Source organism: Acomys russatus, chromosome 31 (genome assembly GCF_903995435.1).
Source record: "Acomys russatus chromosome 31, mAcoRus1.1, whole genome shotgun sequence".
NCBI lineage: Eukaryota > Metazoa > Chordata > Mammalia > Rodentia > Muridae > Acomys > Acomys russatus.
In genome coordinates, this window is record NC_067167.1 from 30,197,394 (window position 1) to 30,220,920 (window position 23,527).

At 37.9% G+C, this 23,527-nt stretch overlaps 1 pseudogene; it reads right to left on the reverse strand.

The window, feature by feature from the left end:
- Positions 1-14,369: 14,369 nt before the first annotated feature.
- The window catches only part of LOC127183618 (60S ribosomal protein L27a-like), a 29,044-nt pseudogene continuing 19,886 nt past the window's right edge, over positions 14,370-23,527 (reverse strand).

Consider the following 23,527-nt stretch of genomic DNA (forward strand, 5'->3'; position numbering starts at 1 on the left):
GCCACTTTTCTGAGCTGCTACAATCTGATTCATGTATTGAGTGTAAGAAGATTTAAATTTTGTCTATACTCCACCTTATGTATGGTAACATCTGGGTAATAAGAGAACTGAAAACTGAGTGAACTACCTGGTATTATGGTATTTTTAAGAAGACTGGATCAGTAACTGAGTATTTGATTTTTAAGCTATGAATTCCATCAAATCTATCTGTTGAATGAACGCTGTAGTACAAGAAAAGCCGCACAACCACTCCTACTCCAATCTCAGTCAGATATGGATGGTTTATTGATGGGAACCCCCTCCCCTCAAACAAGGCTGATTGCAATCAGGACCACAGAAGACTCGGGAGCTGAACTGTGATATTGACCTGCTTTCCAGGGTCAGCTTATGTAGGCAAAACCCTCAATTAGCTCACACAGAGGGGTGGATGGTAGAACAGGGTGGTCAGATCTGACTCAAGGTATCTTGCTAACAAGAAGTTCTAATTGACCTTTAGTTTGATTGGTCCTAAGTGAGATAAGTAAGGCAGTGCTTAGGCTACACCCAAAGTGTAAGCAAGTGCATAGGTAACAAGAATGCAGCCGGAGGGTGGCCAAGCATGTGAATAACCAAGTATGAGTTATGATACCATTGAATCATCTACTGTAGGGTAACTTGACCTCTAGTGTCAGCCATAGATAATTGTTTCTAGGAAGTGGAGCCGAAAAAAATTTAAACAATTTGGATTTAATTTCACCTTATAAACAAAATGGAAGCTGAATATAAAAATGACTGCAGCTATGTCAAAGAATAGGCTTCAACACCCAGGAAATTATTTCTAGAACAATATGTTGTTGCTTACTTCTGGGAAGAAGAAAAATATATACATTTATTTAATTATCAAGAAAAAAATCAGCAACAACAGAAGTAAAAGTAATTTAAAAGGAGAGTTATTTGGACAGATTTTATACTCACTTGAAATATTTAGAATACTTTTAATGATAACTGAATTATTTACAAGCTGATGTATTAGCTTTCTGCATATGTAAAAAGGAGTGATCTTATTACAAAATGATCTTAAGCAGCCCAGAATTGCTAAATCTAAAAATATTTATCTTTGCATATTCAAACTTTAAAATTCCAGAAGGGTTTCTGAGTTTGACAAAACATAAAGTAAGTCTCTTTGATTTTTATGCATCCATCCTTATAATTCTTAGCTGAATTTATGCCTTAGGGTTCTAGTCAAAGATCAATTAAAAACACAAACCATCTGATCTAAGGATGTCACCTGAGAAGCAGTGTAGTTATAGATCCTGCATTAATATTTTCAGAACCATGCTCACCGCTATGGATTTATTTAGTCAAAATTTGTGCTATCTCTAAAGAATTCAAACCACCTCAGTAAGACAATTTCACATTAAAGTCACAACTGTTGTTTACAACAGCCCTGGTGTTTTTCACTCCTTTGTTCAGCAGAGAGACTAGAGACCTTACAAATGGAAGTGACTTTAATCCCAGGCCATTCTCTAGGACTTGAGAGGATTCACTCCAGAAATAAACAGAATTTGTCACAGTTCATTTCCCTGTTGCCTCTTTAGGGAAATAGATGTGACACTTCAGTTCAAATGCAGGAAAAAAGAGCCACACGAATAAAGAGAAATTACTATACCTTCAGATGCGCAATGGACTAAGATGCCATAAGACCCAAAAAGAGATGTCAGCTAAAGCCCTTCTCTCTGCCCACCTCTTCCCTGAGTACTGACCTCCTGCTGTTCTTGCTGATGTGTGAACCAGGAGAGCATTTGTGCACTTTCAAGAGAATATTCTGAGCTGAGAAGTCAGTAAATTCGCTTCTAGCTTGCACGCACTTAGAGTTACAAAATAAGTACTTCTGGAGTTAGACAGAGGGCAACAGAGGATAACAAAGTAAAGGTGGGATCCAAGACAAGTACTTGCTAACTGGTAGCAAACTTAGATATTAAAACAAGTGTTTGATATTTGCTAAAATTACTTCCCCAACATTTAAATTTTTATGTTATTATTTTATGTGTATAAGTGCTTGCCTGCATGTTTTTCTGTGCATCACATTCATTTTAGGTTCGCATGGAGGCTAGAGAGAGGGGAGGAGTTGGATTCCCCTAGGATTGGAGTTATAGATGGCTGGGAGCTGCCATGTGGATCCTGGGAATCAAACTCCAGTCCTCTGGAAGAGTAGCAAGTGCTCCTAACCATTTAAGCCATCTCACTGCCCCCTCTTAACATTTGATAACCAGATCTTATAACTCCTATGTTATTCATCATGCCATGGAATTTTTAATTGCTAGTTGCATATGATTTGCCCGTGTTGCTTTCTATACATCAGCATAACCTTTACTATGTAATATTTTTTTAGGAATATAGCAGGGTCTCAAAAAACTAATTTTGTAGATCAAAGGACTAAAATCACATAGATTCAGAGAACTGGTAAAAATCAAGCAATTGATTAGCAATAAAAAAAATCACTAGTGCTGATAGCCACTGATATGCAAACACATTTTGTTTTCTTAAAATATTAAATAGTATATATAGTTCACTTACAAAGCAATAGTATAGATGAGACACTAACAACTTATCATTAAAAATAATAGCATCAGCTGTTTCAGCCTCTGTATAAATGCTGAAGTTTCTTTCCAATGACTAGGAACTATGACGAAATAAGCAGTGGTTGGTAAACGATGGATTAGGAAACTTCCAGTGTAACATTTCTGTCTACTCTATAAAGAGCAGTAAAAACAGCCCTGAAGTAAAAGGACAGCTCTTCTTTTCACACCTTCAAAACTAGACTGTGATGCATGGTGTGTTAACAATTGTTAGATGTTGTTTTTATTTTCTCAGAAGAGGGGATGAGAGGAGAGCTATTCCCAAGCCTGTGTAGATTTCACTGACCCCTGCTGTCTTGGCTCAATTAAGCTAGCTGTTCTGCTCCAAAGGCCTCTGCAAGCTGACTGCTTCAAACTGGCTTCCTCTTGGCATCTGGCTGAATTGTTCTGCCTGGCCTCAAACTAATTCTGCTAACATATTTTAATTTTCTGGCTCTTTCTCCTTCTCTGGCTCACTCTGTCTTCACCTGTGTCTAGCGTGTTCTCTCTGCAATCTGTCTCTGTGAAACTGTCCCAGTAATCAATTCTTTGTAAAAACTCGTCTTTCTCCCTGTGCTGTTCTTAAGTAGCCTCTCTTTCCTGTCCTGCTCTCATGAGAGCTGTGGGTATCCTATGTCTGACTCATTCTGTCAAATCTTCCTCTGATCTGTCACTTTGCCATCAATTAGATGTCACTTTCAAACATGGCTCCTTCCTTCTAAAATTAACTTTACCATCATTGTTTGGGTTTAGGGGTATGTGCTAAGGGTGTGTCTGTATTCCAACCAGACCATTCTGTAATCCAGAGCACATGTGCATTTCAGCCACATCACATAGACCCAGAAGGTCTTTGGATGTGGTCCCTTGCCAGAACAGCCATGCTGCTGGATTAAAATTCCGCTATAGAAACTACCTGATTTTGTTTGTCTTGCTGCTTTTCCCTGTCTTTATTCTGTCAAGAGGGCCTCCTTTAGCCTTGGTGATTCCTGTCTTTGCTGTTGGGGCTACTCTATGACTGAGTATAGGATCCAAGTCAGACTATTACAAATTAAAAAAAAAAAAAAAAGATTAGATCTTTAAAAAATTCTCATTTCTCTCTCTCATGCTATGTACTTTTGAGGCAAGCAAGAGCTTTGGTTTTTAGATGCCAAACATGGAGCAGAAGTGAGAGCTCTGGTAGGACACAAACTTCACGGAGACTCTCTTTTATTAAGGCAATTTAATCCTCTATTTATTTTAAAGCAAACAGCATTGAATTTTTTTTCTTGATTACAAATATTAATAGCAACTTTAGCAATATAGAGGAGAATCCAAGTTAGAGATATTAGTGAATTACTCTGGCAGCTATAATATGCATCAGTTGTAATTTAATTTGCCTCTACGACATAATGTGATACTAAAATGCCAACAATTTTCTCTAGTTTGCTATAAATTAAATGAAGATAAAGAAACCCTATTCTACTCTAGAGCCAAGGATCTTCTACCTACCTCAGTTTGGGGCACAGAATGGGTGTTCATTCACACCTCATAATAAAAAAAATAACAGAAAGAGGAGACAGAAGAAGGTGGAGGTGGGAGGCAGAGGAGGATGGGGAGAAGAGAGTTGGGAAAAATAGGAAAGAAGAGGAGAGGACGGGCTGAAAGTGGACAGGAGGAAGAGGATGAGGAAGGAGATGGGGAGAGGGAAGGAGGGGGAGGGAGAGACAGAGAGGGAGGGAAAGAAGGAGGGAGGGAGAGAGAGAATCTGGCATTGTTTCTAATTCAGAGACAAAAGTAAACATAGGAGACTAATTACTATTAATAGTTTAGTACTTGATACATAATTTCTCAAAGTTAAGATAGAAAGAAAAGACAGAGGTGACAGTCTATAGCATACTGATTACATTGGGCGGTCGTTTGTCCTATGAACCCTTTAGTCTATGCTCTCCTAAATCACAAAAGAAGGATAATCTTTGCTTTTTTTTTTTTTGCCTAGAAAATAGTAGCATGAGGATTTCTCTTGACAAAAGAAAAGAAGAAGCAGGGGTGGGAACAGAGGGAGGAGCAACATACTATATAAATTTGTATTTAACATGATTGACCAAGGAAGATTCACTGAAGTCATAAACTTACAGTATAGTCAAAGACACAGCTAAAGGTAGTCAGACTAGAGACAACATGTCTTCTGTCTTAAAAGTCTAAAGAAAGAAAAGTATTCACAGGAGCAACATACTACCATCCACTAATGTTTTCTCATACTCCTCACATACATGCAACTTGAGTGTTAACGGAAATGGTACTGTTTGTTATGGCATTGTCTCCCACCCCTGATGAAACTTTATCCAGGAGCCTAAACATCATACAAGGACTAAAAGATAGACTTGCTTATCAGTCTTTGGTTAGCCACTAAATCAAAAGTAGGTAAAAGATAACACAAAAGAAAAAGGTGGGCATTTGGTTAGCATAGCGCAGCAGGAAACCCGAGCCTTGAAGATTCTAATACAGACATGGCAAGACACTGGATGAAGAAGCGAACAGGGGTTCCCATGACTGAGCAGAGATAAGTACCTGTGACGGCAGGTGACACAATGCACAGACATGTAAAGTACAGTGTTTGCAAATTGCCCTCCATATGCTTGGATTATGTTTTAGAGTTACTTAAAATTACTTTTTGAGAAGAGCATAAAATATATAAAGGAATAATTCATGACACCTCCCCTAAGGGAAATTATACTTGAAAAATTGAGTCAAATATGCAAGCCTTAATCATTAATGTGATAATTCGGGTGTTGTAATAGAGTTATAGACAGGATTCAGTGAAGGCAGAAGCGGGTGCTGATTACCTCCAGGCATCTGGGTAAGCCTGAGAGCTGGGAGGGCTTCACAGAGAACTGTGGGCTTTAGTTGTTGATGGCTTAAGATGACTTTCCAGGTGATCTAGAGGAGACAGTGACTCAGAAAGTAAGAACAAACTTTACAAAGACGTAGAGACATGGATGCCTCTAGAAGCATCTAGGGAAATTCATCTGGCTGTAAGTTACGAAGGAAAAAACAAAAAACAAAACACATGAGCTTTGAAGCCAGAGAAGCCTGGTCGCAACAGCATCGACCTCCCCTAGAGTAGCTAGGTGACTTTGAACATGCTAATTAACTTATCTGGAGTCTCATTTGTTAAAAGAGGAGAATGGTAATTATCTTGCAGGGCTTCTGTGAAAGCTAAAATAGAACAAGCATCTAAAAATGCTTTCATACAGGCTAGGGGAAAAAGATGTGGTTAAAAGGACAGGTGCGAACATCATTATCATTTTCATTGTCACCTTCAGGCACAATTGCACTTCTAGAAAGTGCTGCGCGCTGCCCTGCCTGAGTGTGTGTAGGGAAGTTCAAGGGTTAGCCAGAGGAAAAGCAAGATATTGACAACTTCTGCTGATCAGAGCTGGGCAGACATCAACCACCACAACCAGGGCACCAATAAAATGATTTTATTTTATTTATTTTTTATTTATTCTTCTCTCATATAAATCACCCCTACTGCAGATTTCTTTCCCTCTACTCCTCCCAGTTTTCCTGCCACCTCCCAGTCCCCACATTCACTCCTCTTCCTCCTATTTCTCTTTAGGAAAAAAAAAAGCAGGCTTCCCAATGGAGCAAGACCAAGAGAGATGTAACAAGAGTAGGCACAAACCTTCATACAAGGCTGGATGAGGCAACCCCATAGGAGGAAAAGAGTCCCAAGAGCAGAAGAATGGATTAAGAAAATGTGGTATATTTTCCATAAGGGAGTGTTACTGTGCTGTTAAAAATATTGACATCATAAAATTTGTAGGCAAATGGATGGAACTATAAAAAGGTCATCCTGAGTGAAGTAATCCAAGTCCAGAAAGGCACATGGTATGTATTCACTTATAAGTAGATATTAGCTGTTAAGTTAAGGATTTTAAACAAGGTCAGTTTGATGAGCCAATGAGATTTTTGTGTCCACTTGCAGGAGCATAGGTGAGAAGCTAGCTACCTAAGGGCTCTTGGAAAACTTCCTGGTGGGCAGAGCCTGTTTCCCTGCCTCGTGAGTCCCTCTTCACTTACCTCTTTGCATTGTGATTCCCTTTCCCCTCTATAAGGAATATTAATGGGCTCAGACTTGCATGGGTCTTAAGTGCTAAGTAGTCACAGCTGCTTTGATTCCAAGAGAGGATTGGGCATGTTGTGCTCGGAAAACATCAGTCCACAAGACAAGCTCAGATCCATATTTCAGGAAACTCATGATGTCAACATCAGAGAGGACAAAGAACCAAATCGAGTGAGATGATAGGACAGTGGCTAAATATGTTCCTCTGTCCTTCAAATCTCTGAGGGCACAGCCAAGGCACTTAAAAATCCACACACAGAGGAGAGTACCATCATGTCTAATTTTTCCCTTTCTTATTTTCCATGTGAGGCCTAAGTGGTTTGTAGAGGGTGTCGAATACGAAAATCACAATTGAGGTTGCCGTGGTTACAGGAGCACTGAAGAAAATCCTGTGCTTCTTCCAAGTTCCATTCTCAAAATGGCAATTTTGATCAGCCTGTAGTTTAGAATATTATATTATAAATTCTGCTGGGGAAATTCTCTATTCAGTTATTATTTTCTTAAGTATATAAAATGTAGTGGTGTCTGTCTCTCAAATTTCACTCCTTCATTCATCCAAGATACTTAAAATTCTGTACATAATAGCCAATGGATAAGTTTAGAATCGTGAAACTATGTCAGAAAGATGGTCAGTGAACACATGATGCTGGTTCCAGGCTTTGCCACACTCACTGTAAGTATATTTTCATACAAATTCTGGCATACATATAGACTTACAAAGTCTTATAAAGAAAGCCTAGATGTCATAAAGCAGTGATATATTGTAAGAGGTTACCTATAAGTCTTTCAGACGCTTCTGTTAAGCTTTAGTTTTGATTGTTAGAAGCATTGACTTAATTTAACAGCCTTTTGTTGTTGTTGTTGTTGTTTTGTTGTTACTATGTGCCTATGCATTGGGGCACAATGGTTAAAACCAAACCTAGCTATTACCAAATGGCTTCAAATAGGTCTGGTTTTGAAATTATTGCTCTTAAAATGTTTATAAGAAAATAGCAAAGTAGAAGTGTGGTAGAAAAGGGTAGCTATTATCTTGATGATTCAGATGGATGGTTGGATATTTTAATAACATTTTTCATAAGAGGAAGAGAGACATATAATAGCCTCTGTTGATAGGATGATTTACACTTCTCAAACTGCTTATGTGTCCATTCACTCATTCAATCCATGAATTAAATACTTTGAAATCATTTATTCATCCTCAGACATTATAACACATGTCAATGAATGAAATGGAGCCCGATCTTGAACAGAGTTCGAAACATGTTTGGGGAAGTAAATGAAGCAACAGAAAAAGTCAGTCAAGATGAAATGATAATGGGAGGGGGTGGAGAGCTTCAGTTTTAAGAGAGATGTCTGAGGCCTGGAAGGACGGCCTATCTGCTGAAGACTCTTGTTTGAGCTTGATGATCTAGTCCAACTTGCAGAACCTACATAAAGGTATAAGGAGAAGACTGACTCCATAAAGTTGTTCTATGACCTCTCCATACTCACTGTGGCATGTGTCCCCTCATATCATATACACTCAATAAAAGCATGTCATGAGATAAAGGATGGATGAAGCCAGAAACTGAAGTTGTGGAAGACAAAGAATAATGTTGCAAAACACATTTTATGGAACTGGGTGGTTTTACAATTTTAAACTTACCCTTCCCTTTTTTTTTTCTAATGAAAAGCACTTTTAATCATTAAGATTCAAAGATTTATATACCATAAGTGACTAGCAACTTTCTACATTCTAACTTGTAAGAGAACTTATTCCCAATGTGCAGTATTTGGTTGGAATTGTTCAGTGCATATTTATTTCGGGGTGAAGTAAATGTAGGAGAATAACAACATTATGAGTGGAAGACTTATCAGTCTAACTCTAGGTATCTGAAGTTTTATTTATTCCTTTAGCAACTATATACATTGTCATAGTATTTAACCAAATGCTAATTAATGCAGTTTCTTCCTCCAACATCATTGAATTAGGCTACCCTGCTGGTGGGGAGTGTAGAATACCAAAAGGAAAATAATTTTGAGATAGTTTTAAATTCATACTTGTGGAAATTAATGACTATGTAAGAAGAAAAACATGCTTCTAGCAAAGAAGTGAACAGAGAGTTAATTAGAGTGCACTCAATAATATCAAGCTAATATTTTATGACTCATGTTCATGTTCTTCCATTTGATAATCATTTCAAAGCTTGATAAAAGATGATACAAATTAGTACCTTTAAAAAGTACATCCAACTGAAATGAAACTATCAATTGATAAAAAGGTATACAAAATGCTCCTATAATAAATTGCCATTCTTCATAATGCAAAAATGTTTCCTTTGCATTCCTGAAACCATTTTATATCACAGTGGATTTAGTACACAGCTGTTCTTTGCTTGCATAGTCTGCACATCAAAACATGCAGGAAATATACAGGCATTCCCTCCATATAGCATGGATTATATATACATATATATATATATATACACTAATGTCTGTATAGACATACAAACATTTAACATTCATTGGTGAAATAAAATAATATGAATACAAAGCCATGCATTGCTTCCTTTCCCATTCCATGGTTCTGTATATAGCCACTGTTAAATTACTTTCTAATATTCCACACAAAAATACGTAACTACTAAGTGGGTAGATCTTTATCTTTTGCATCTTCAGCTGTCTTCTGTATAAAGATATTCTTAAACACAATTTTACGAGGATGGAGTTGTCCATAGAGTTAATGCTGTTGGTCTCTTCATTGATGTGGTCCCCCTTGCCTTTCTGCTTTGCTCCATCCCACCATCCATGTATCCATGAGATCACAACTCCAAGCACAAGGTTCCTACATCAACCGGCATTTTCTATTATCTTAAAGTTATTCATACATAGACAACATTATAAAACCTACAAACATGTAAGCTATACATAAGATAATTGTATTAGGTCTGCATCCCGTTTCACGCAGCCATAGCATCTGAAATTCCAAATCACTCCTGTTCATCAGAATTAATTTGGAGCCATTATTCGGAACATACATATGATATTAAATTAGGCAGATCTTCTTTTATTTATAGGATCAGAATCTCAGGATTTCATTATACAGAATAACAGCATTTGCGGCCTTAAGGATATCAAGACGCTAATTTAATAAATGCTTGCCTAGGTGCTAATGTTATGCAACAGATCTTTCAATCGTATGCTCTTGTGTAACTGAAAATTTCTATTTGTTTAACATTCCTTCAAAATACTCTTTCTTCTGATAGCTACTATTCTCACTCTTTTTCTAAATATATTTTATTAATTTATTCATATTACATCTCAATTGTTATCCCATCCCTTGTATCCTCCCATTCCTCCCTCCCTCCCATTTTCCCCTTACTCCCTTCCCCTACGACTGTGTCTCTCTTATTCCATGTGATCAATTTTGTTTTAGATTTAACATGTAAGATAATTTAGTAATTATTTGTTGCACCTGACCTAATATAATTGCCTCCATACTCATACATGTTGCTGTAAAAGACAGTATTCCTTTCCTTTATGTATTTTCACAATATGTTGTATGTATCTCTATGGCAGTGTGTACATATTAGATTTTCCTTATTTATTCATTAATTCTCAGGCAAGGATTTAGTTAGATTCTCTACCCCAACTGTTATATTAATATTGCAATGGGCACAGAACTGTTGTTTTTTTCAACACACTGATTAAATTTCCTTTTGATGCATACTCAGTAGTGGAGTTGCTGTATTATATTTCCATATTAGCAATCTATTTATATGTCTTGCAGGACCTGTACCCTGTTTTCCATAATGACTATACAAATTTACATTCCCACCAACAGTGCACAAGTACTCCCTTTTCTTCATCTTCTTGTCAATACTAATTATCTTTGCTTTTAAAAACATATAAAAACGCATTCTCATATACATGTAATGATACTGTGATTTTAATTTTTATTTATTTTTTGGAAATTTCATACATGCATACTGTGTATCATAATCATATTTGCTTCCATCCTCTCCCTCCAGCTGTTCCCCAGCATCACTCTCAATATATTATCCTCATCCCAAATGTGGAGGCCCTTGAGTCAAAGGCTACCCTTCCTTAGAAGAACCAAGGTATTTTTATGTGATGTGATTCTCAGTTCTTATGATTTGGTTGCTCTGATAGCTCATCTTCACCTGACCCACCTTTTGCTTCCAGCTTGACAACATGGTGCTCATTCCATTTTAGGAAGTTTGTGTCATCTTGAAAACTTCATCAGAAACAGCTACAGGAGCTAGAGGAGTCAAGGATACCATGAGAACACAGCCTACAGAATCGATTAATCAGGGCTCATAGGGGATCACAGAGACTGAAGCAGGAAACACAGACCCTGTATGGGTCTGAGCTAGGTTCTCTGAATATATGTTACGGTTGTGTAGGCAAGTGTTCTTGTGGGACTCCTAACAGTGAGAGTATGGCTGTGTGTACCTCTGACTCTTTTGCCTGCTCTTGGGACCCTTTTCCTCCTACTCGGTCACCAAGTACAGCCTTGATAATAGGGTTTGTGCCTAGTCTTATTGTCACATGCTATGCTATGTTTGGTTGATATTCCTGGGAGGCCTCTTTTGTTTTGTTTTATTTTTGCAGGGAAACTGAGAAAGAGTGGATCTGGGAGAGAGGGAAGGTGGAGGGGGGGTAGCTGGGAAGACTGGAGAGAAGGGAAAGTGCCACTGGGATGTAATGCATGAGAAAAGAATCAAAGGGGAAAAAGGAAGAAGTAAATGCCAGAATTGTGGCCCAGTATCTCCAGCATTGTAGATTAAAGAACTTTCTTTCTTCACAAACAGCCTACTTCAGGTATTTCATTAGATCCATGACAAATGCACTGATCTAGAGCATCAACCAAAATTAGATACAAAATGCAGAGGATCCTGGAAACAGATGACACAGGGCATAAGCTGAGAATGGTGTTGTCCTATTAATAAACGGTATAGACTATAAACAGCAAGACTGTGGAGGGACAACAGTTAAAATGTTAACCTGGGAATGTACCTTTCATCAACAAAGTTAAAGAAGTTATATTACATAGACAAATTGAGTGAAATCATTTTCAATAAAAATGTATTAAGAGAATAATGAATTTTAATGACTATTTTATTTTTTGCACTAAAGAATGGTAACTTGATAAGATCTGGGAATAGTAAATGTGTTGGTTAATATAAATGAAAGCTCAGGTAGACAAAAAAGAATATATTAATAATAACAAAAATGAGGAAACTGAGTATAGTCTTAAGATGTTACAATATAAATAAACCATGTCACTTATTTGCAAGTAACAGTTACTAATAAATTATTTGGATTTTAAATCTTACAACATTTAAGATGAAGATAAAACTAAACAAAATTGTATATAATGACACAATAGTTATGAATCAAAACTGAACCCTGAAAGAACATGTGCATTCTTATAGTAGGCATAAAGCAGATGAAATCTGTATAATGTCAATAAGAGAAAGCAAATGTCAATTTAATCTTATTGACTTTGGGATTCAATGCATGTGACCTAAATATTCCTAATAATAGGCAAAAATTGCCAAAGAGAAATCAAGGTTCAACTCTATACTGTTTATTAGACAAAGAATAATCCATTTAAATATAAAGCCGGAGAGAGGGCAAAAGTGAAAGAATACACAAATGCATGATGCAGATCTAATCAAAATGTGGCTTCAGTTGCTGAAAAAAGGTCAGGCTGAGTAAGTTTTGGTATAAAAGTGTTACTAGGGATACCATGGGGTCATTTCATATGGATAGCTGTGTTAAGTAATCCACTGGAGAGCTAGCACATAAAACCAGAATTGTAAAAAATACAAGGATGGGCTAATAAATCTAGAAGGCCAGATAGACAAATTGACAAGATGAACATGTCAAAACTTGCACTCACTAATAGAAGGCACAAAATGAACAACCATGAAGTCTGTGAAAGTCCAAAAAAGAAGACAGTGGCCACACGGACAACTTAATATTCAGGGGACACTAGATTTCAAAACAACCAAGGCAAACTGCGTCATGGATCATAAAAAGTTTAATATATCTGGAAGCGTTAAACTTAAATATTATCTTACCACATGGAATGAGGTTAAAACTCAAAACTGAATAATAACTAAAGTTTCAAGTTTTGGTGGCAGTAACAAACACCTTACCGAAAAAAAAAAAAAAAAAAAAAAAAACAAACTAACAAGCAAATAAACAAAACTTTAAAAGTTAAAACAGAAAGTATTTTGAAATGAATGGAACTGAAATTTGCACATGAAACATGCTCAAATATAAAGCTAAAATATAAACCTTGAAATATCACACATGTAGAGGCTACAATAGAAAGTATAAACAGAATCTTCCTAATAACAAAAATAAGCTGAGGGATGAGCCCAGCCGTAAATCAAGTCCTTGGCACGGGATTCCTGGATTCAATGCACAACACTAACCCAAAGGGGAAACCCGGGAATTTTTTTCTCAGTAGCAGAGCATGGGCCGTATTACATAGAGTTTTATTTCCAGTCTATAACTACAAAAGAGAAAATTACTCAGGTGTTGGGGTACACATGGGTAATCTCATGGAGACAGGAGGAACAGGAGTCCAGGGTCCCCCTTGGGTATATAGATAAATTGAAGCTAGCCTGAGCTACATGAGACCCTGAGATTATTTAAAAAGAAGATCATATACTTATCGTTTTCATTGTATGAAACTCAAAACTTCTTGTATTCTTTTTTGTAAATTAAGAATTTTAAAAAATCTCTCAACTTAAAATGTTAACAAAAATCTCGAGCAAAAATTTAAGTGTGAAACGCTAAATGCTTTTGCCTTGTCCCCTGCCCCCAAACAGCCAAGAAATTTGATTTTCCTAGATCGGCTTACCATTTTCCTGAGGGTGTTATTTGGGGTAATACAGAACAAGGTAGGCAGGAGAGGCATTTAGGTTAGTATGAAAGAAGCAAAACTGTCTCAGTATTTAGACAACACACTATCAAGCTTGAAGAAACGTATATACAACCCATTAAATAATTCTTGGAAAGTTTCTGAATTAAAAAGGTCACAGGACACAATGTCAACTATAAAGCTAATTGCATTTCTAAAGATTAACAAAAACTGTGAGCAATAATAAATAATGACTTCTAATAAGTAGCAAGCATCTAGTGTCTATAAACAAAATATTTGCAAGCATTTTATATTGAAATCTTTAAAAGGGTAGTAAAAGAAGTTAAACAGATACATGACTATAGATTGGAATACACATTCCTAACAAAGTAATGTCCTTCAAATATGTCTGATCTATAAAAATCCATATGTATCACACATGAGCGTGCACACATACACACATACTATATTTATACAACTGTATGTATTTATAGTTGTTCTTTCTTTTTCTTTTGTTTTTGTTTTGTTTTGTTTTTGTTTGTTTGTTTGTTTGTTTTTGCTTCGTGTTATTTTTCAGGACAGGATTTCTCTGTGTATCCTTTGCTGTCCTGGACTCACTTTGTAGACCAGGTTGACCTTGAACTCACAGTGATCCAGCTGCCTCTGCCCCCCTGAGTGCTGGGATAAAAGTATGTGCCACCATCATCAGATTAGTTGTTGTTTTGGTTTTTTGCTTTTTTTTTTTTTCCCATGGAAAATGATAGCATTTAATTAACCCCTGCAGGCAGCTTTAAGCCACCAGAGCACAGGCACCTCCAACACCCTTAATCTTCTCTTCAGCTCTTCTGCTAAAGAATTTGGCCTTCACAATGAATGGCTGCTTAGAGAGCTTGCCCTTCCCCAGAACACTGTAGTAACCAGATCTCACAACATCAATGACAGAAGCAGCTCCAGTCTTGGTTTTTGCAGCATTAACCCGTGTCTGCTCACTGACCAGTGTCCACAACTTATCCAGGTTGACAGTTGGGCAGAAGCTTTGGCTCCTCTTTAAGTGGTAATGCCTCACATCAACTTTCCCAAAGTAAGCCGGATGATAGTTGATCCTGTGGAGATGTGTGCCTCCAGCAGTCCCTCATCCTTCCAGGGTGCTTGCAGTGACATTAGCTTATGTGGCCCCAGAGTTTCTGGGTCTTTCTCAGTCTGGCATGGTGGTGGCAGAAAGAAAAGAGGGTGCTTTTTTTTTTTTTTTTTTTTAAAGGCATCTCCAATAGAACTTTCTGGAGGCTTATTTCATCTAAATTTTAGATGGAAAAGTAAATGACCTAGATTGTAAGAAACAAAAACAAACAAACAAACAAAAACCTTGAAGGAGCTAAAGGAAATTAAAATATTTTAATCTATACTAAAATATACAGTAGCCTGATTATGCTTTACTGGGTAAATAAAAGAATTATTAGTCACAAAACAAGTATGAGAAATGGACGCATAATGCAATCGTTCTCTTTCCAACTCTGAAGTTTCTTTTTGTGCGGCTTTTTTTTCTGCTTTGTGTTTGGGTAGACAGGAGTGGTAGTTACCTAATGACAGCTCATTTTCACTTTTAATTTGCCTATTGGACATATAGTTTGCCTCCACCCTTAACGTTGTTTTAATTTAAAATTTTAATCAAATGTTAATATATTTGCAAAACCAAATAGCTGTCGTTAAAGTTGGCAGTATAATAATAGTTTTAGGAGGTTTGGGATAGCAGCAAAGGAGTTGGACCCCTGAGTGGAGTGCTGTAGTTAGACGGGTGAATAGATTGTGGTATTGTTTTGTATAGTAGAGTGACTACAGATAATAGTCCTATATTGCTGTTCATTTTCTACCTGTGTCCAGATGTGTGAGTGGACTTCTGGTCTTATTCTAGTTTTATACATCTGCTCACAGCGACCTGTACTTTTTGAGTCTAGGAGTTTCTTCATTTAACTTTGCACTTCACTGCCAGTTTTAAAGAGCTGTGATTCCTCACGATCCAGCAGACAGCATTGGATGCACTAGACGCACAAAGCGTCAAGAGGCCAGAGGTGGGCATCATGGGCCCTTTGATAAGGTAAAGCAATGTAAACTTCATCTGGCCTCACAGGATCATTCTCAGGTTGAAATGAAATAATGATGTAATTCAGACCAAACCCAGAGGAAGCCACACTTAGTCAGGCCAGCTGAATTATCATGCTGTTGCTTTATAAAAACTGGTCTTTACAACACTGACACACAAGATTGGCTCCTCCTCCTGATCAAAACCAGAGGACACCTCCACAGATACAGCTTGAGGATAATCTTGTCTGTGTTAAAACCAAGGCGATGCTGCCTCTTTGCACTTGACCACACAGCTTTTGACAGAAGACACATTCCCCCCCCCCCCCCCGTTGATAGGCATGTTGGAATATTGAGTCTATCTTGGAAAGAGAACATACCAGTGGCAAAGGTCCAGAGGGAACAGATTCCCCAGGCTGGCTTCATGCCCTGTGTCAGAAGATGCAACAGCATCATCAGATAAAACAGAAAAAGAAAGGAATGTGTCTTAAGGGAAAAGAATTTGCAGGATTTTTTTCTTGGCCTAACTTCATTAAATTTCAGTATGTAACAAAAATTAAATGGACTATGTAGAGATTGTTGGTAGTCAAGGATTATAATTTTATTTTGTATTACATAGGGTTATTAAATAAAAAATAATCTCTGCCCTGAAATAAATGTCAGCTTTCAAGATGCACCTATTTTACACAATACCGTTTCTCTGTATATTTTTGCTGGGGCTATATGTGTGAGTATTTGTAAAGGCTAAATGAATACATTGAACTTTTTTTTCTCTTATTTTCTCACAAAGTGTCTCTCACTCAACTCAGGGTTCACCAATTAGGCTAGACTGGTGGCCCAGTGAGCCCCAAGGATTCTACAGGCTCTACCTCCCTAGTTCTAAGATAGGCAAACACTTGTTCCACACCTGGCCTTTACACATGGGTTCTCAGGATCTTAACTCAGGTTATCACATTTATATGACAAGCACTTTGCATTATCACCCACATCTTTTGTATATATGTGTATGTGAATACATATGAATATGTATGTATTCACATATGTCCATATGTATTCACATATATTCATATGTATTCACATACACACATGTATGAAATATGTGGGAGATAATATATACAATATATAAAACATTATACTATAATTGTTGTTATTATTATGTTGTTGGTGGTGGTGGTAATGGTGGTGCTGGTGCCCCAAAGCATGCCAGGGCAGAAGTCAGGGACCAACTTGTGGGAGTCTGTTCTTTTCTTCCAGCATCTGTGTGTGCCAAGGCTTAAACTCATGACATCTTGGGAGAAATTACCTTTATCCTCTGAGCTAGATTTTCCTATCTTAAAAGTAAAAAAACAAAACAAAACAAAAACAAAAACAAACACCTACATCTTTGAAAAAGATTTACACTGATATTTCCTTATTTGTTGATATTTACAGTTAAAATATATCTCTTCTGGAAAAATATCTGGTGGAAATTTACAGGCCATCATTTGTGTTTTCTCCTATTAAAGTAAACTTTTATATGCAAACTGAGGTAAATGCACAGGCATTTCAAATGTGATGCTCAGCTGTTCATCAGCTGTATAGAGCAGCTTGGAAATCTCTCATTGCTTGACGTTTGAGTTAGAAGAGTCCAACCCAGGTCTCACACTCACTCTCCCCAGAGCATCCTTTGCGCTGCTTAGCTCATTCTGCTGAGGTTTTTCTTCTATAAGTTTTTCACCAGATTAAAAGGAAAATGAAACTCTGCCTTGTACTCTTATCCCATCTGATTTCGCTACATGATACATACTTTTCCATTAGTATCTGAATTTATGGCTTGCTGCCATGGCAACCATCAGCTTTCAGCAAAATCTTTAATACCAAGTTTTCATTTTCAATAGAAAAATCTGCATTGTGTATAGTTTTTTTTTTTATTTCATGCTCAGAATTTGATGTAAAATCTAACCCCTGCCTTTCAACAGAGTTCATATTTGCTTTCATTTTTAACTTCTTTTGAGTGATTACACATTTGATTATAAGATATCCTTATGTTTTTGTATAAACAAAAGGAAAATCCCTAAACTCTTCATTGTGCTTCCAGAAAAGCCAATTTAAGGCCCGATTTATTTCTAGAGGAAAAAAATGTGTTTATGTTTCCCTCTAGTCTTTCATACATACATGCTCATAACTTTCCCTATGTTGAGGTAAAACAGATCATGTCTACCACTGTCCTTAAAACACTGATAAAATTAAACTGTTCTTGCTATTGTAATTGCGATTCAGCCACCCAACATGCTATATGCCCCTTCTAATTAGATATGCTGGAGTTAGCAGTCAAGCTGGAAGGAGTCCTTGTGTCCCATTTTTGGACTTGTGGTTTAGGATTTCTTTTGTTTGTGTCTTTATTTGTTTGACAAGCATCACAGTTGTTTATCTTCACCCCTGAGGAAGAAGGAAACACAGAGTTCCAGGAGGCTCTGTGCCCTCACAGAAAACTGTCTTTTCTTAGCAAGTGCCTTATACAAGGAAGCAAGATTGTTGGAATCTTACAAAGATCTATGAAACCAATTACTGTCAAAGAGAAATAAAAACAGGAGCATGAAGAAATGGAACCCAAGGGACCCTGGAATAGTAGACTGAGCATGTCCCTCAAATGCCTAAAGCAGAAGTAGGATATCGGAGCTCCCAAGTTCTAAGAGTCCTTGAAACTCCAGAGGCTTTTAAATATGGAAAGAGACACCGCATGCATACGATTGCATTCCATCACATAACTATATAAATATTATATCTATAAAATGTAAACAGTTAGACAAAACGAGACCTAAAAACAAAGATTTTTAAAAATCTATTTTTCAGACTCAAACTTCTGCTTGATTGAAAGCATAATGGAGGGCCGGGCGTGGTGGCACACACCTTTAATCCCAGCACTCTGGAGGCAGAGGCAGGCAGATCGCTGTGAGTTCAATGCCAGCCTGGTCTACAAAGTGAGTCCAGGACAGCCATGGCTACATAGAGAAACCCTGTCCTGAGACAAACAAACAAAAAAGAAAGAAAAAGAAAAGAAAAGAAGAAGAAAAAGAAAGCACAGTGGAGGATCCCAGGTACCCAGTGTGAACATCTCTGCATGAGAATGCTCGTGAAGGGAAGAAATGCTCAGGTAAACCAGTGTGAGACACATCTAGTGCTAAGTGATGGGCTTACTGCCTAGTCACCGAGGATACAACAGAGTGGCTTGCTTCTTCCTTCGTCTTATGTATTCCTTGCAATAATCACTTAGCATTCTGCCTAATATTTTTCATTGTCAGACTATCCTTTAATGACTGAGCCATCTCTCTGCCTCGTCCAGCCTTGATATGAGGGGGGGTGCCTAGACTTATGTAACTTGTTATGTCATGTTTGATTAATATCTCTGGGAGGCCTGTTCTTCCCTGAAGGGAAATGGAGGCAGAGTGGATCTGGGGGAGGAGAAAAGTATCTGTCTGGGGTGGGGGTGGGCAGAGACTGGGAAGAGGGGTGAAGGGAAAACTTTTGTTGGTATGTAATATACGTGAAAAATACACAATAATAAATACATAAATAAATTCTTCCTAAAAAAGCTTTTTTGTCTTTACTATCTTAAATTCTTTTTTATGTTCAGAAATTTTTATACATTTTGGTAACACTCACATGCAGGCCAGACGTGATTGTATTATAATGGAAGAGGAGTCAAATTTGAAAATAGGATACACAAATGGATAAGTGCTTTAGCACAAAGAGTTTCCATTTGAATTTACATGAATGCAAGAAAACTGTTCCACATTAAAACTTAGATGTTAACCATTTCTTCCTTTTCTTTTTTTCCACTCTGAAAAATAAAAAGAGTATTTTAAATCAACGGGACTTTTACTGAATCAAGGGACAGCACTCAAGCTGGGTAGAATTTTCAGTGGGGTGGGGGAGGTACTTTTGTCTTCTCACTTATTTCAGAGTGACTAAAGTGGTCACCTTAACTGTGTCTCTTTCTCTTCCTCTGTGTCACTTGCTTCCCTGTCCTCTGTCAAGAAAACCTTCCACAAACATTCGCTGTCCCATGGTGGCTAAAAAGAGATGACTGTGACTTCATGTCCTTGTGACCTGTGTGTGTGTGTGTGTGTGTGTGTGTGTGTGTGTGTGTGTGTGTGTGTGTTATTACACAGATATTTTTGAAGCTTGTGTTGTCACTAGCTTTGCATTTCACCACTTTGGGAATCTAACAAATTCTCCTTGGATGATAAAGTGACATAAAGGTTCATGCCAAGGACTGATAAAGCCAAGAAATTTCTGAAACTTGTTATGAAACAAACAAACAAACAACAACAACAAAACCTTTGGTATTGATCAATGACAATCACTGTGGCCAATTTTTTTCTTCGATTGTCATTTTTGAAAAATAATCGACTACAGAGTGGTATTTTCAGTAGAATACCTCTCATCAACAACTTATATGGAGCGGGGGGAAAAAGAACACACATATAAATAAATAAAACATGATTCTGAGTTTTGTTAGTGAGGCTAACATTCAAAGAAAAGGAACAAAAACTGAGAAAAGAAGCATGCAGAGACAGAGCTTCAGAAGCCGGGCCCAGCATACACAGGGCAAGAGGAAGAAGCTGGAACGAGAAGCGGGCATGAGGACACCAGGCAGAGAATGCAGTCAAGGCAGACAGCTGCAGGCAAAGCTAGGCATTGTTCTAGAACACAGGCGTTGTCTGGTGGTGGGAAAATCAGCTAAGGAGACTCAAGAGCTTTCAGCCAAACACAAAGGAAATCTATAGACATTTTGAAAATGCTCTTTTTTTGTTTTGTTTTGTTTTAACCATTCTACTTATTTTTGCCCCGATAACATTGCTGCATGACTTTCTCCACTGTTGCTGCTTTCTGTGGTCAGGCTAAACTTCTTTAAGGACTGCCTGTTTTGTTTTTTGTTTTTTGTTTTTTTTGTTTTTTTTTTACTTGAAAAACTGGAGATTGAACCGATGGCTTTACACATACATGACACTAGGTAGGAGGTTAGTGCTCAACCTCTGAGCTACCCAGAGTCATTTTAGTTCATTTTACATCGTGTGTGTGTGTGTGCGTGTGTGTGTGTGTGTGCGCGCGCACGCGCGTGTGCATGTGTGTTCATGTACATGCATGTGGGTAAAAGTAAAGTGAGGGCATATGAGTGCACAAGTAGAAGCTAATAGAAAGCATTGTATACGGTTCCTCATCTTCTACATTCCTTGAGACAAGTTCTCTTATTTGCTGCTACACAGCCTAGGTCAGTGGGCCTGTGAGCTTCTGGGGCTACACATATCTTTGCCTTCTATGTTTCTATTGAGGTACTGAGATTACAGATACCCAGTACTATACCAAGCTTTACAGAGATTCTGAGAATCTGACCCGAGGTTCTCATGCTTACATGGCAAATACTTTACTACCTGATCCTGATCCATCTCATCATGCATGATGCTTGCTATACAAACATGTACGTAGATTATTGACCATATTTTCCTTTTCCATTCTCTCTCTCTCTCTCTCTCTCTCTCTCTCTCTCTCTCTCTCTCTCTCTCTCTGTCTCTGTCTCTCTCTCTCTCTCTCTCTCTCTCTCTCTGTCTCTCTGTCTCTCTCTGTCTCTCTCTCTCTCTCTCTCTCTCTCTCTCTCTCTCTCTCTCTCTCTCTCTCTCTCTCTCTCTCTCTCTCTCTCTCTCTCTCTCTCTCTCTCTCTCTCTCCCTCAGGTTACCTTCCTAATTTCCAAAACTGCTACATTGGATTACAAATTATAGACCACATTCAATTTACCATATTGTGGAGTGTGTAGCTCATAAGAATGATGATCACTATTAAATAGTTTTTCTCTCACTTAACCTAACCCCTTCTAAAATTAATTCTAATTAATAAGGTACTGTAGACTAGATATGGTGGAAAAAATACCTATCACTATGGGACTTTTAAACAGAGACAGAAGGACCACTGGAATTTTGAGGCCGACCTAATCTAGATCATGAGATCAAAGCCTGCCAGGGCCTCAGAATTGAGTCCTGGTCCAAATGAAACAAAACAAGGTTTTAAAAAATGTTTGTACTCCCACTGGTCTGGGTAGAGTTCTTTATTGAATCAAATCACAATTAATTAGCTTTGCTGTATTGTTTCCCCAGACTATAAAGTTGAAAAGACATCTACATAGTTTACTTGAAATGTCAGTAAAAATTCTAAGAGGAAAGGGCAGATGTAAGATTTCCTGTCAGGTTACAGACTTAACTTAATTGTGGATATGCAATAGTGTTAAATATAATTAAGAGCCAAAGTAAAGCAAGTTAGAAATAACAATGAGCCAGGAGTGGGAAGCAGGAAAATCCCATATTTTGTTGCTATGACCAGCCCACATTTCCCAACTAGGAAAGACATAAAGTTCTTGAGTAATGATATTACAAGTATTGTCTCCTGAGAGGTCACTTGATTTTTAGCAATGAATTGTTTTGATTTTGTTAGATGAAAGCCAATTGTTACATGACTAAATTCTGCGTGTATGTGCACGCATAAGCGCACTCACCCTTGTATGCCTGTCTTCCCTGAATTCTTTACATAATAGAGACAGAATGAAAACATAATTTCATCCCACTAGACCTTCTACAGTGCTCAGTGCAGATATTCCCTCTTCTAAGGAGCCAGTGTGCATTGAGACTTTGATTTGAACCATGTATTTGACCTCTTTAGAGAACAGCATGTCCCCTCTGATGCTTCTTCATGTAGTCTGTGCTGGTTTGGTTTGTATTTAGCAGCTTGCACAGGTGGCTCTAACCTGCAAAGAATTGGGTTCAGCACATAGTTTCATAGACCCTACGTCTGAAGATTCTCTTGAGAGTCTCAATTGAGTTTTGGCATTTAGACTGTTGGGAAACCCTACTGCTAAGGTTGCAGTCCACCATGACCAGAAATCCCTGAGCTAGGTGCTAAATGGAAGGCTCCCTTTGTCAAGAGGCTTTCTCTTTTCTGTCTGACCTTATCTGGGGAGGGGAGCTGAATTCCCACAGCCTCTATCAAAGGATGTGGCTCATAGCCCTTAGGGAAATTAAAGGTTCAACTTTCTTCTCCACCCCTCATAAGAACCCACCCAGCAAGCACCTGGGATTGCTGGAATGTGTCTCCATGCAAATGAAGCATCCTGGTACCTTAAGTCCTCAACCAATGATGTACATTCACCCCAGGAAGCCATAGGCACTCCCCAAAGTTCTATATTACCCTTGTTCACTCCAAATAAAGTTATGCTATCTTGCTGAAGGAAAAGAAGCAAGTGCCATCTCTTTAGTCTCGTTAGTGGTATCACAGACCACTCTACACACATTCATTTAGACCTGCGCCCTTAAGTTAAGACACATATTCTTTTTCCCTCACATCACAGTTGACTGATTAAAAATTATTTTACGCAGAAGTTTGTTCAATTGAAATAGATTACAAAGCAGGAGCTAAAATTTATCTTCTGTTCAGCCACCTGCTAAAATAATTACTGTGGGAGTGATGAATCCACTAAATACCGACTTTTGTTACTTTGGAGTGTGATAGAGAAGTAGAAGTGTATGAAAGTTTATTTTCATTTTTATTCTTGATCTGAAGAGAGAAATACGTCCTGTTTTCTGGTGAGTTGATGGTTCATCCAAGTTAACCGGTGTGGGGTTTGGGTAATGAAGAAGGAGATCTTTTGCCTTCTAAAAACAGTTCCAAAGGCAAACAGTTCACCCAAAAGTAAAAACTATGCAGAGTGGGAGGTTAGAACTGGGACAAGTCAGAGAGCACAGGGACCATACAGACTGAGGAAAGTGCCATCTCTTTTCTAGGTATGTGTTGACAGCTTCTTGTGAGAGGTTGGACCAGAGGAGCAAGACCAACCCCAGGTG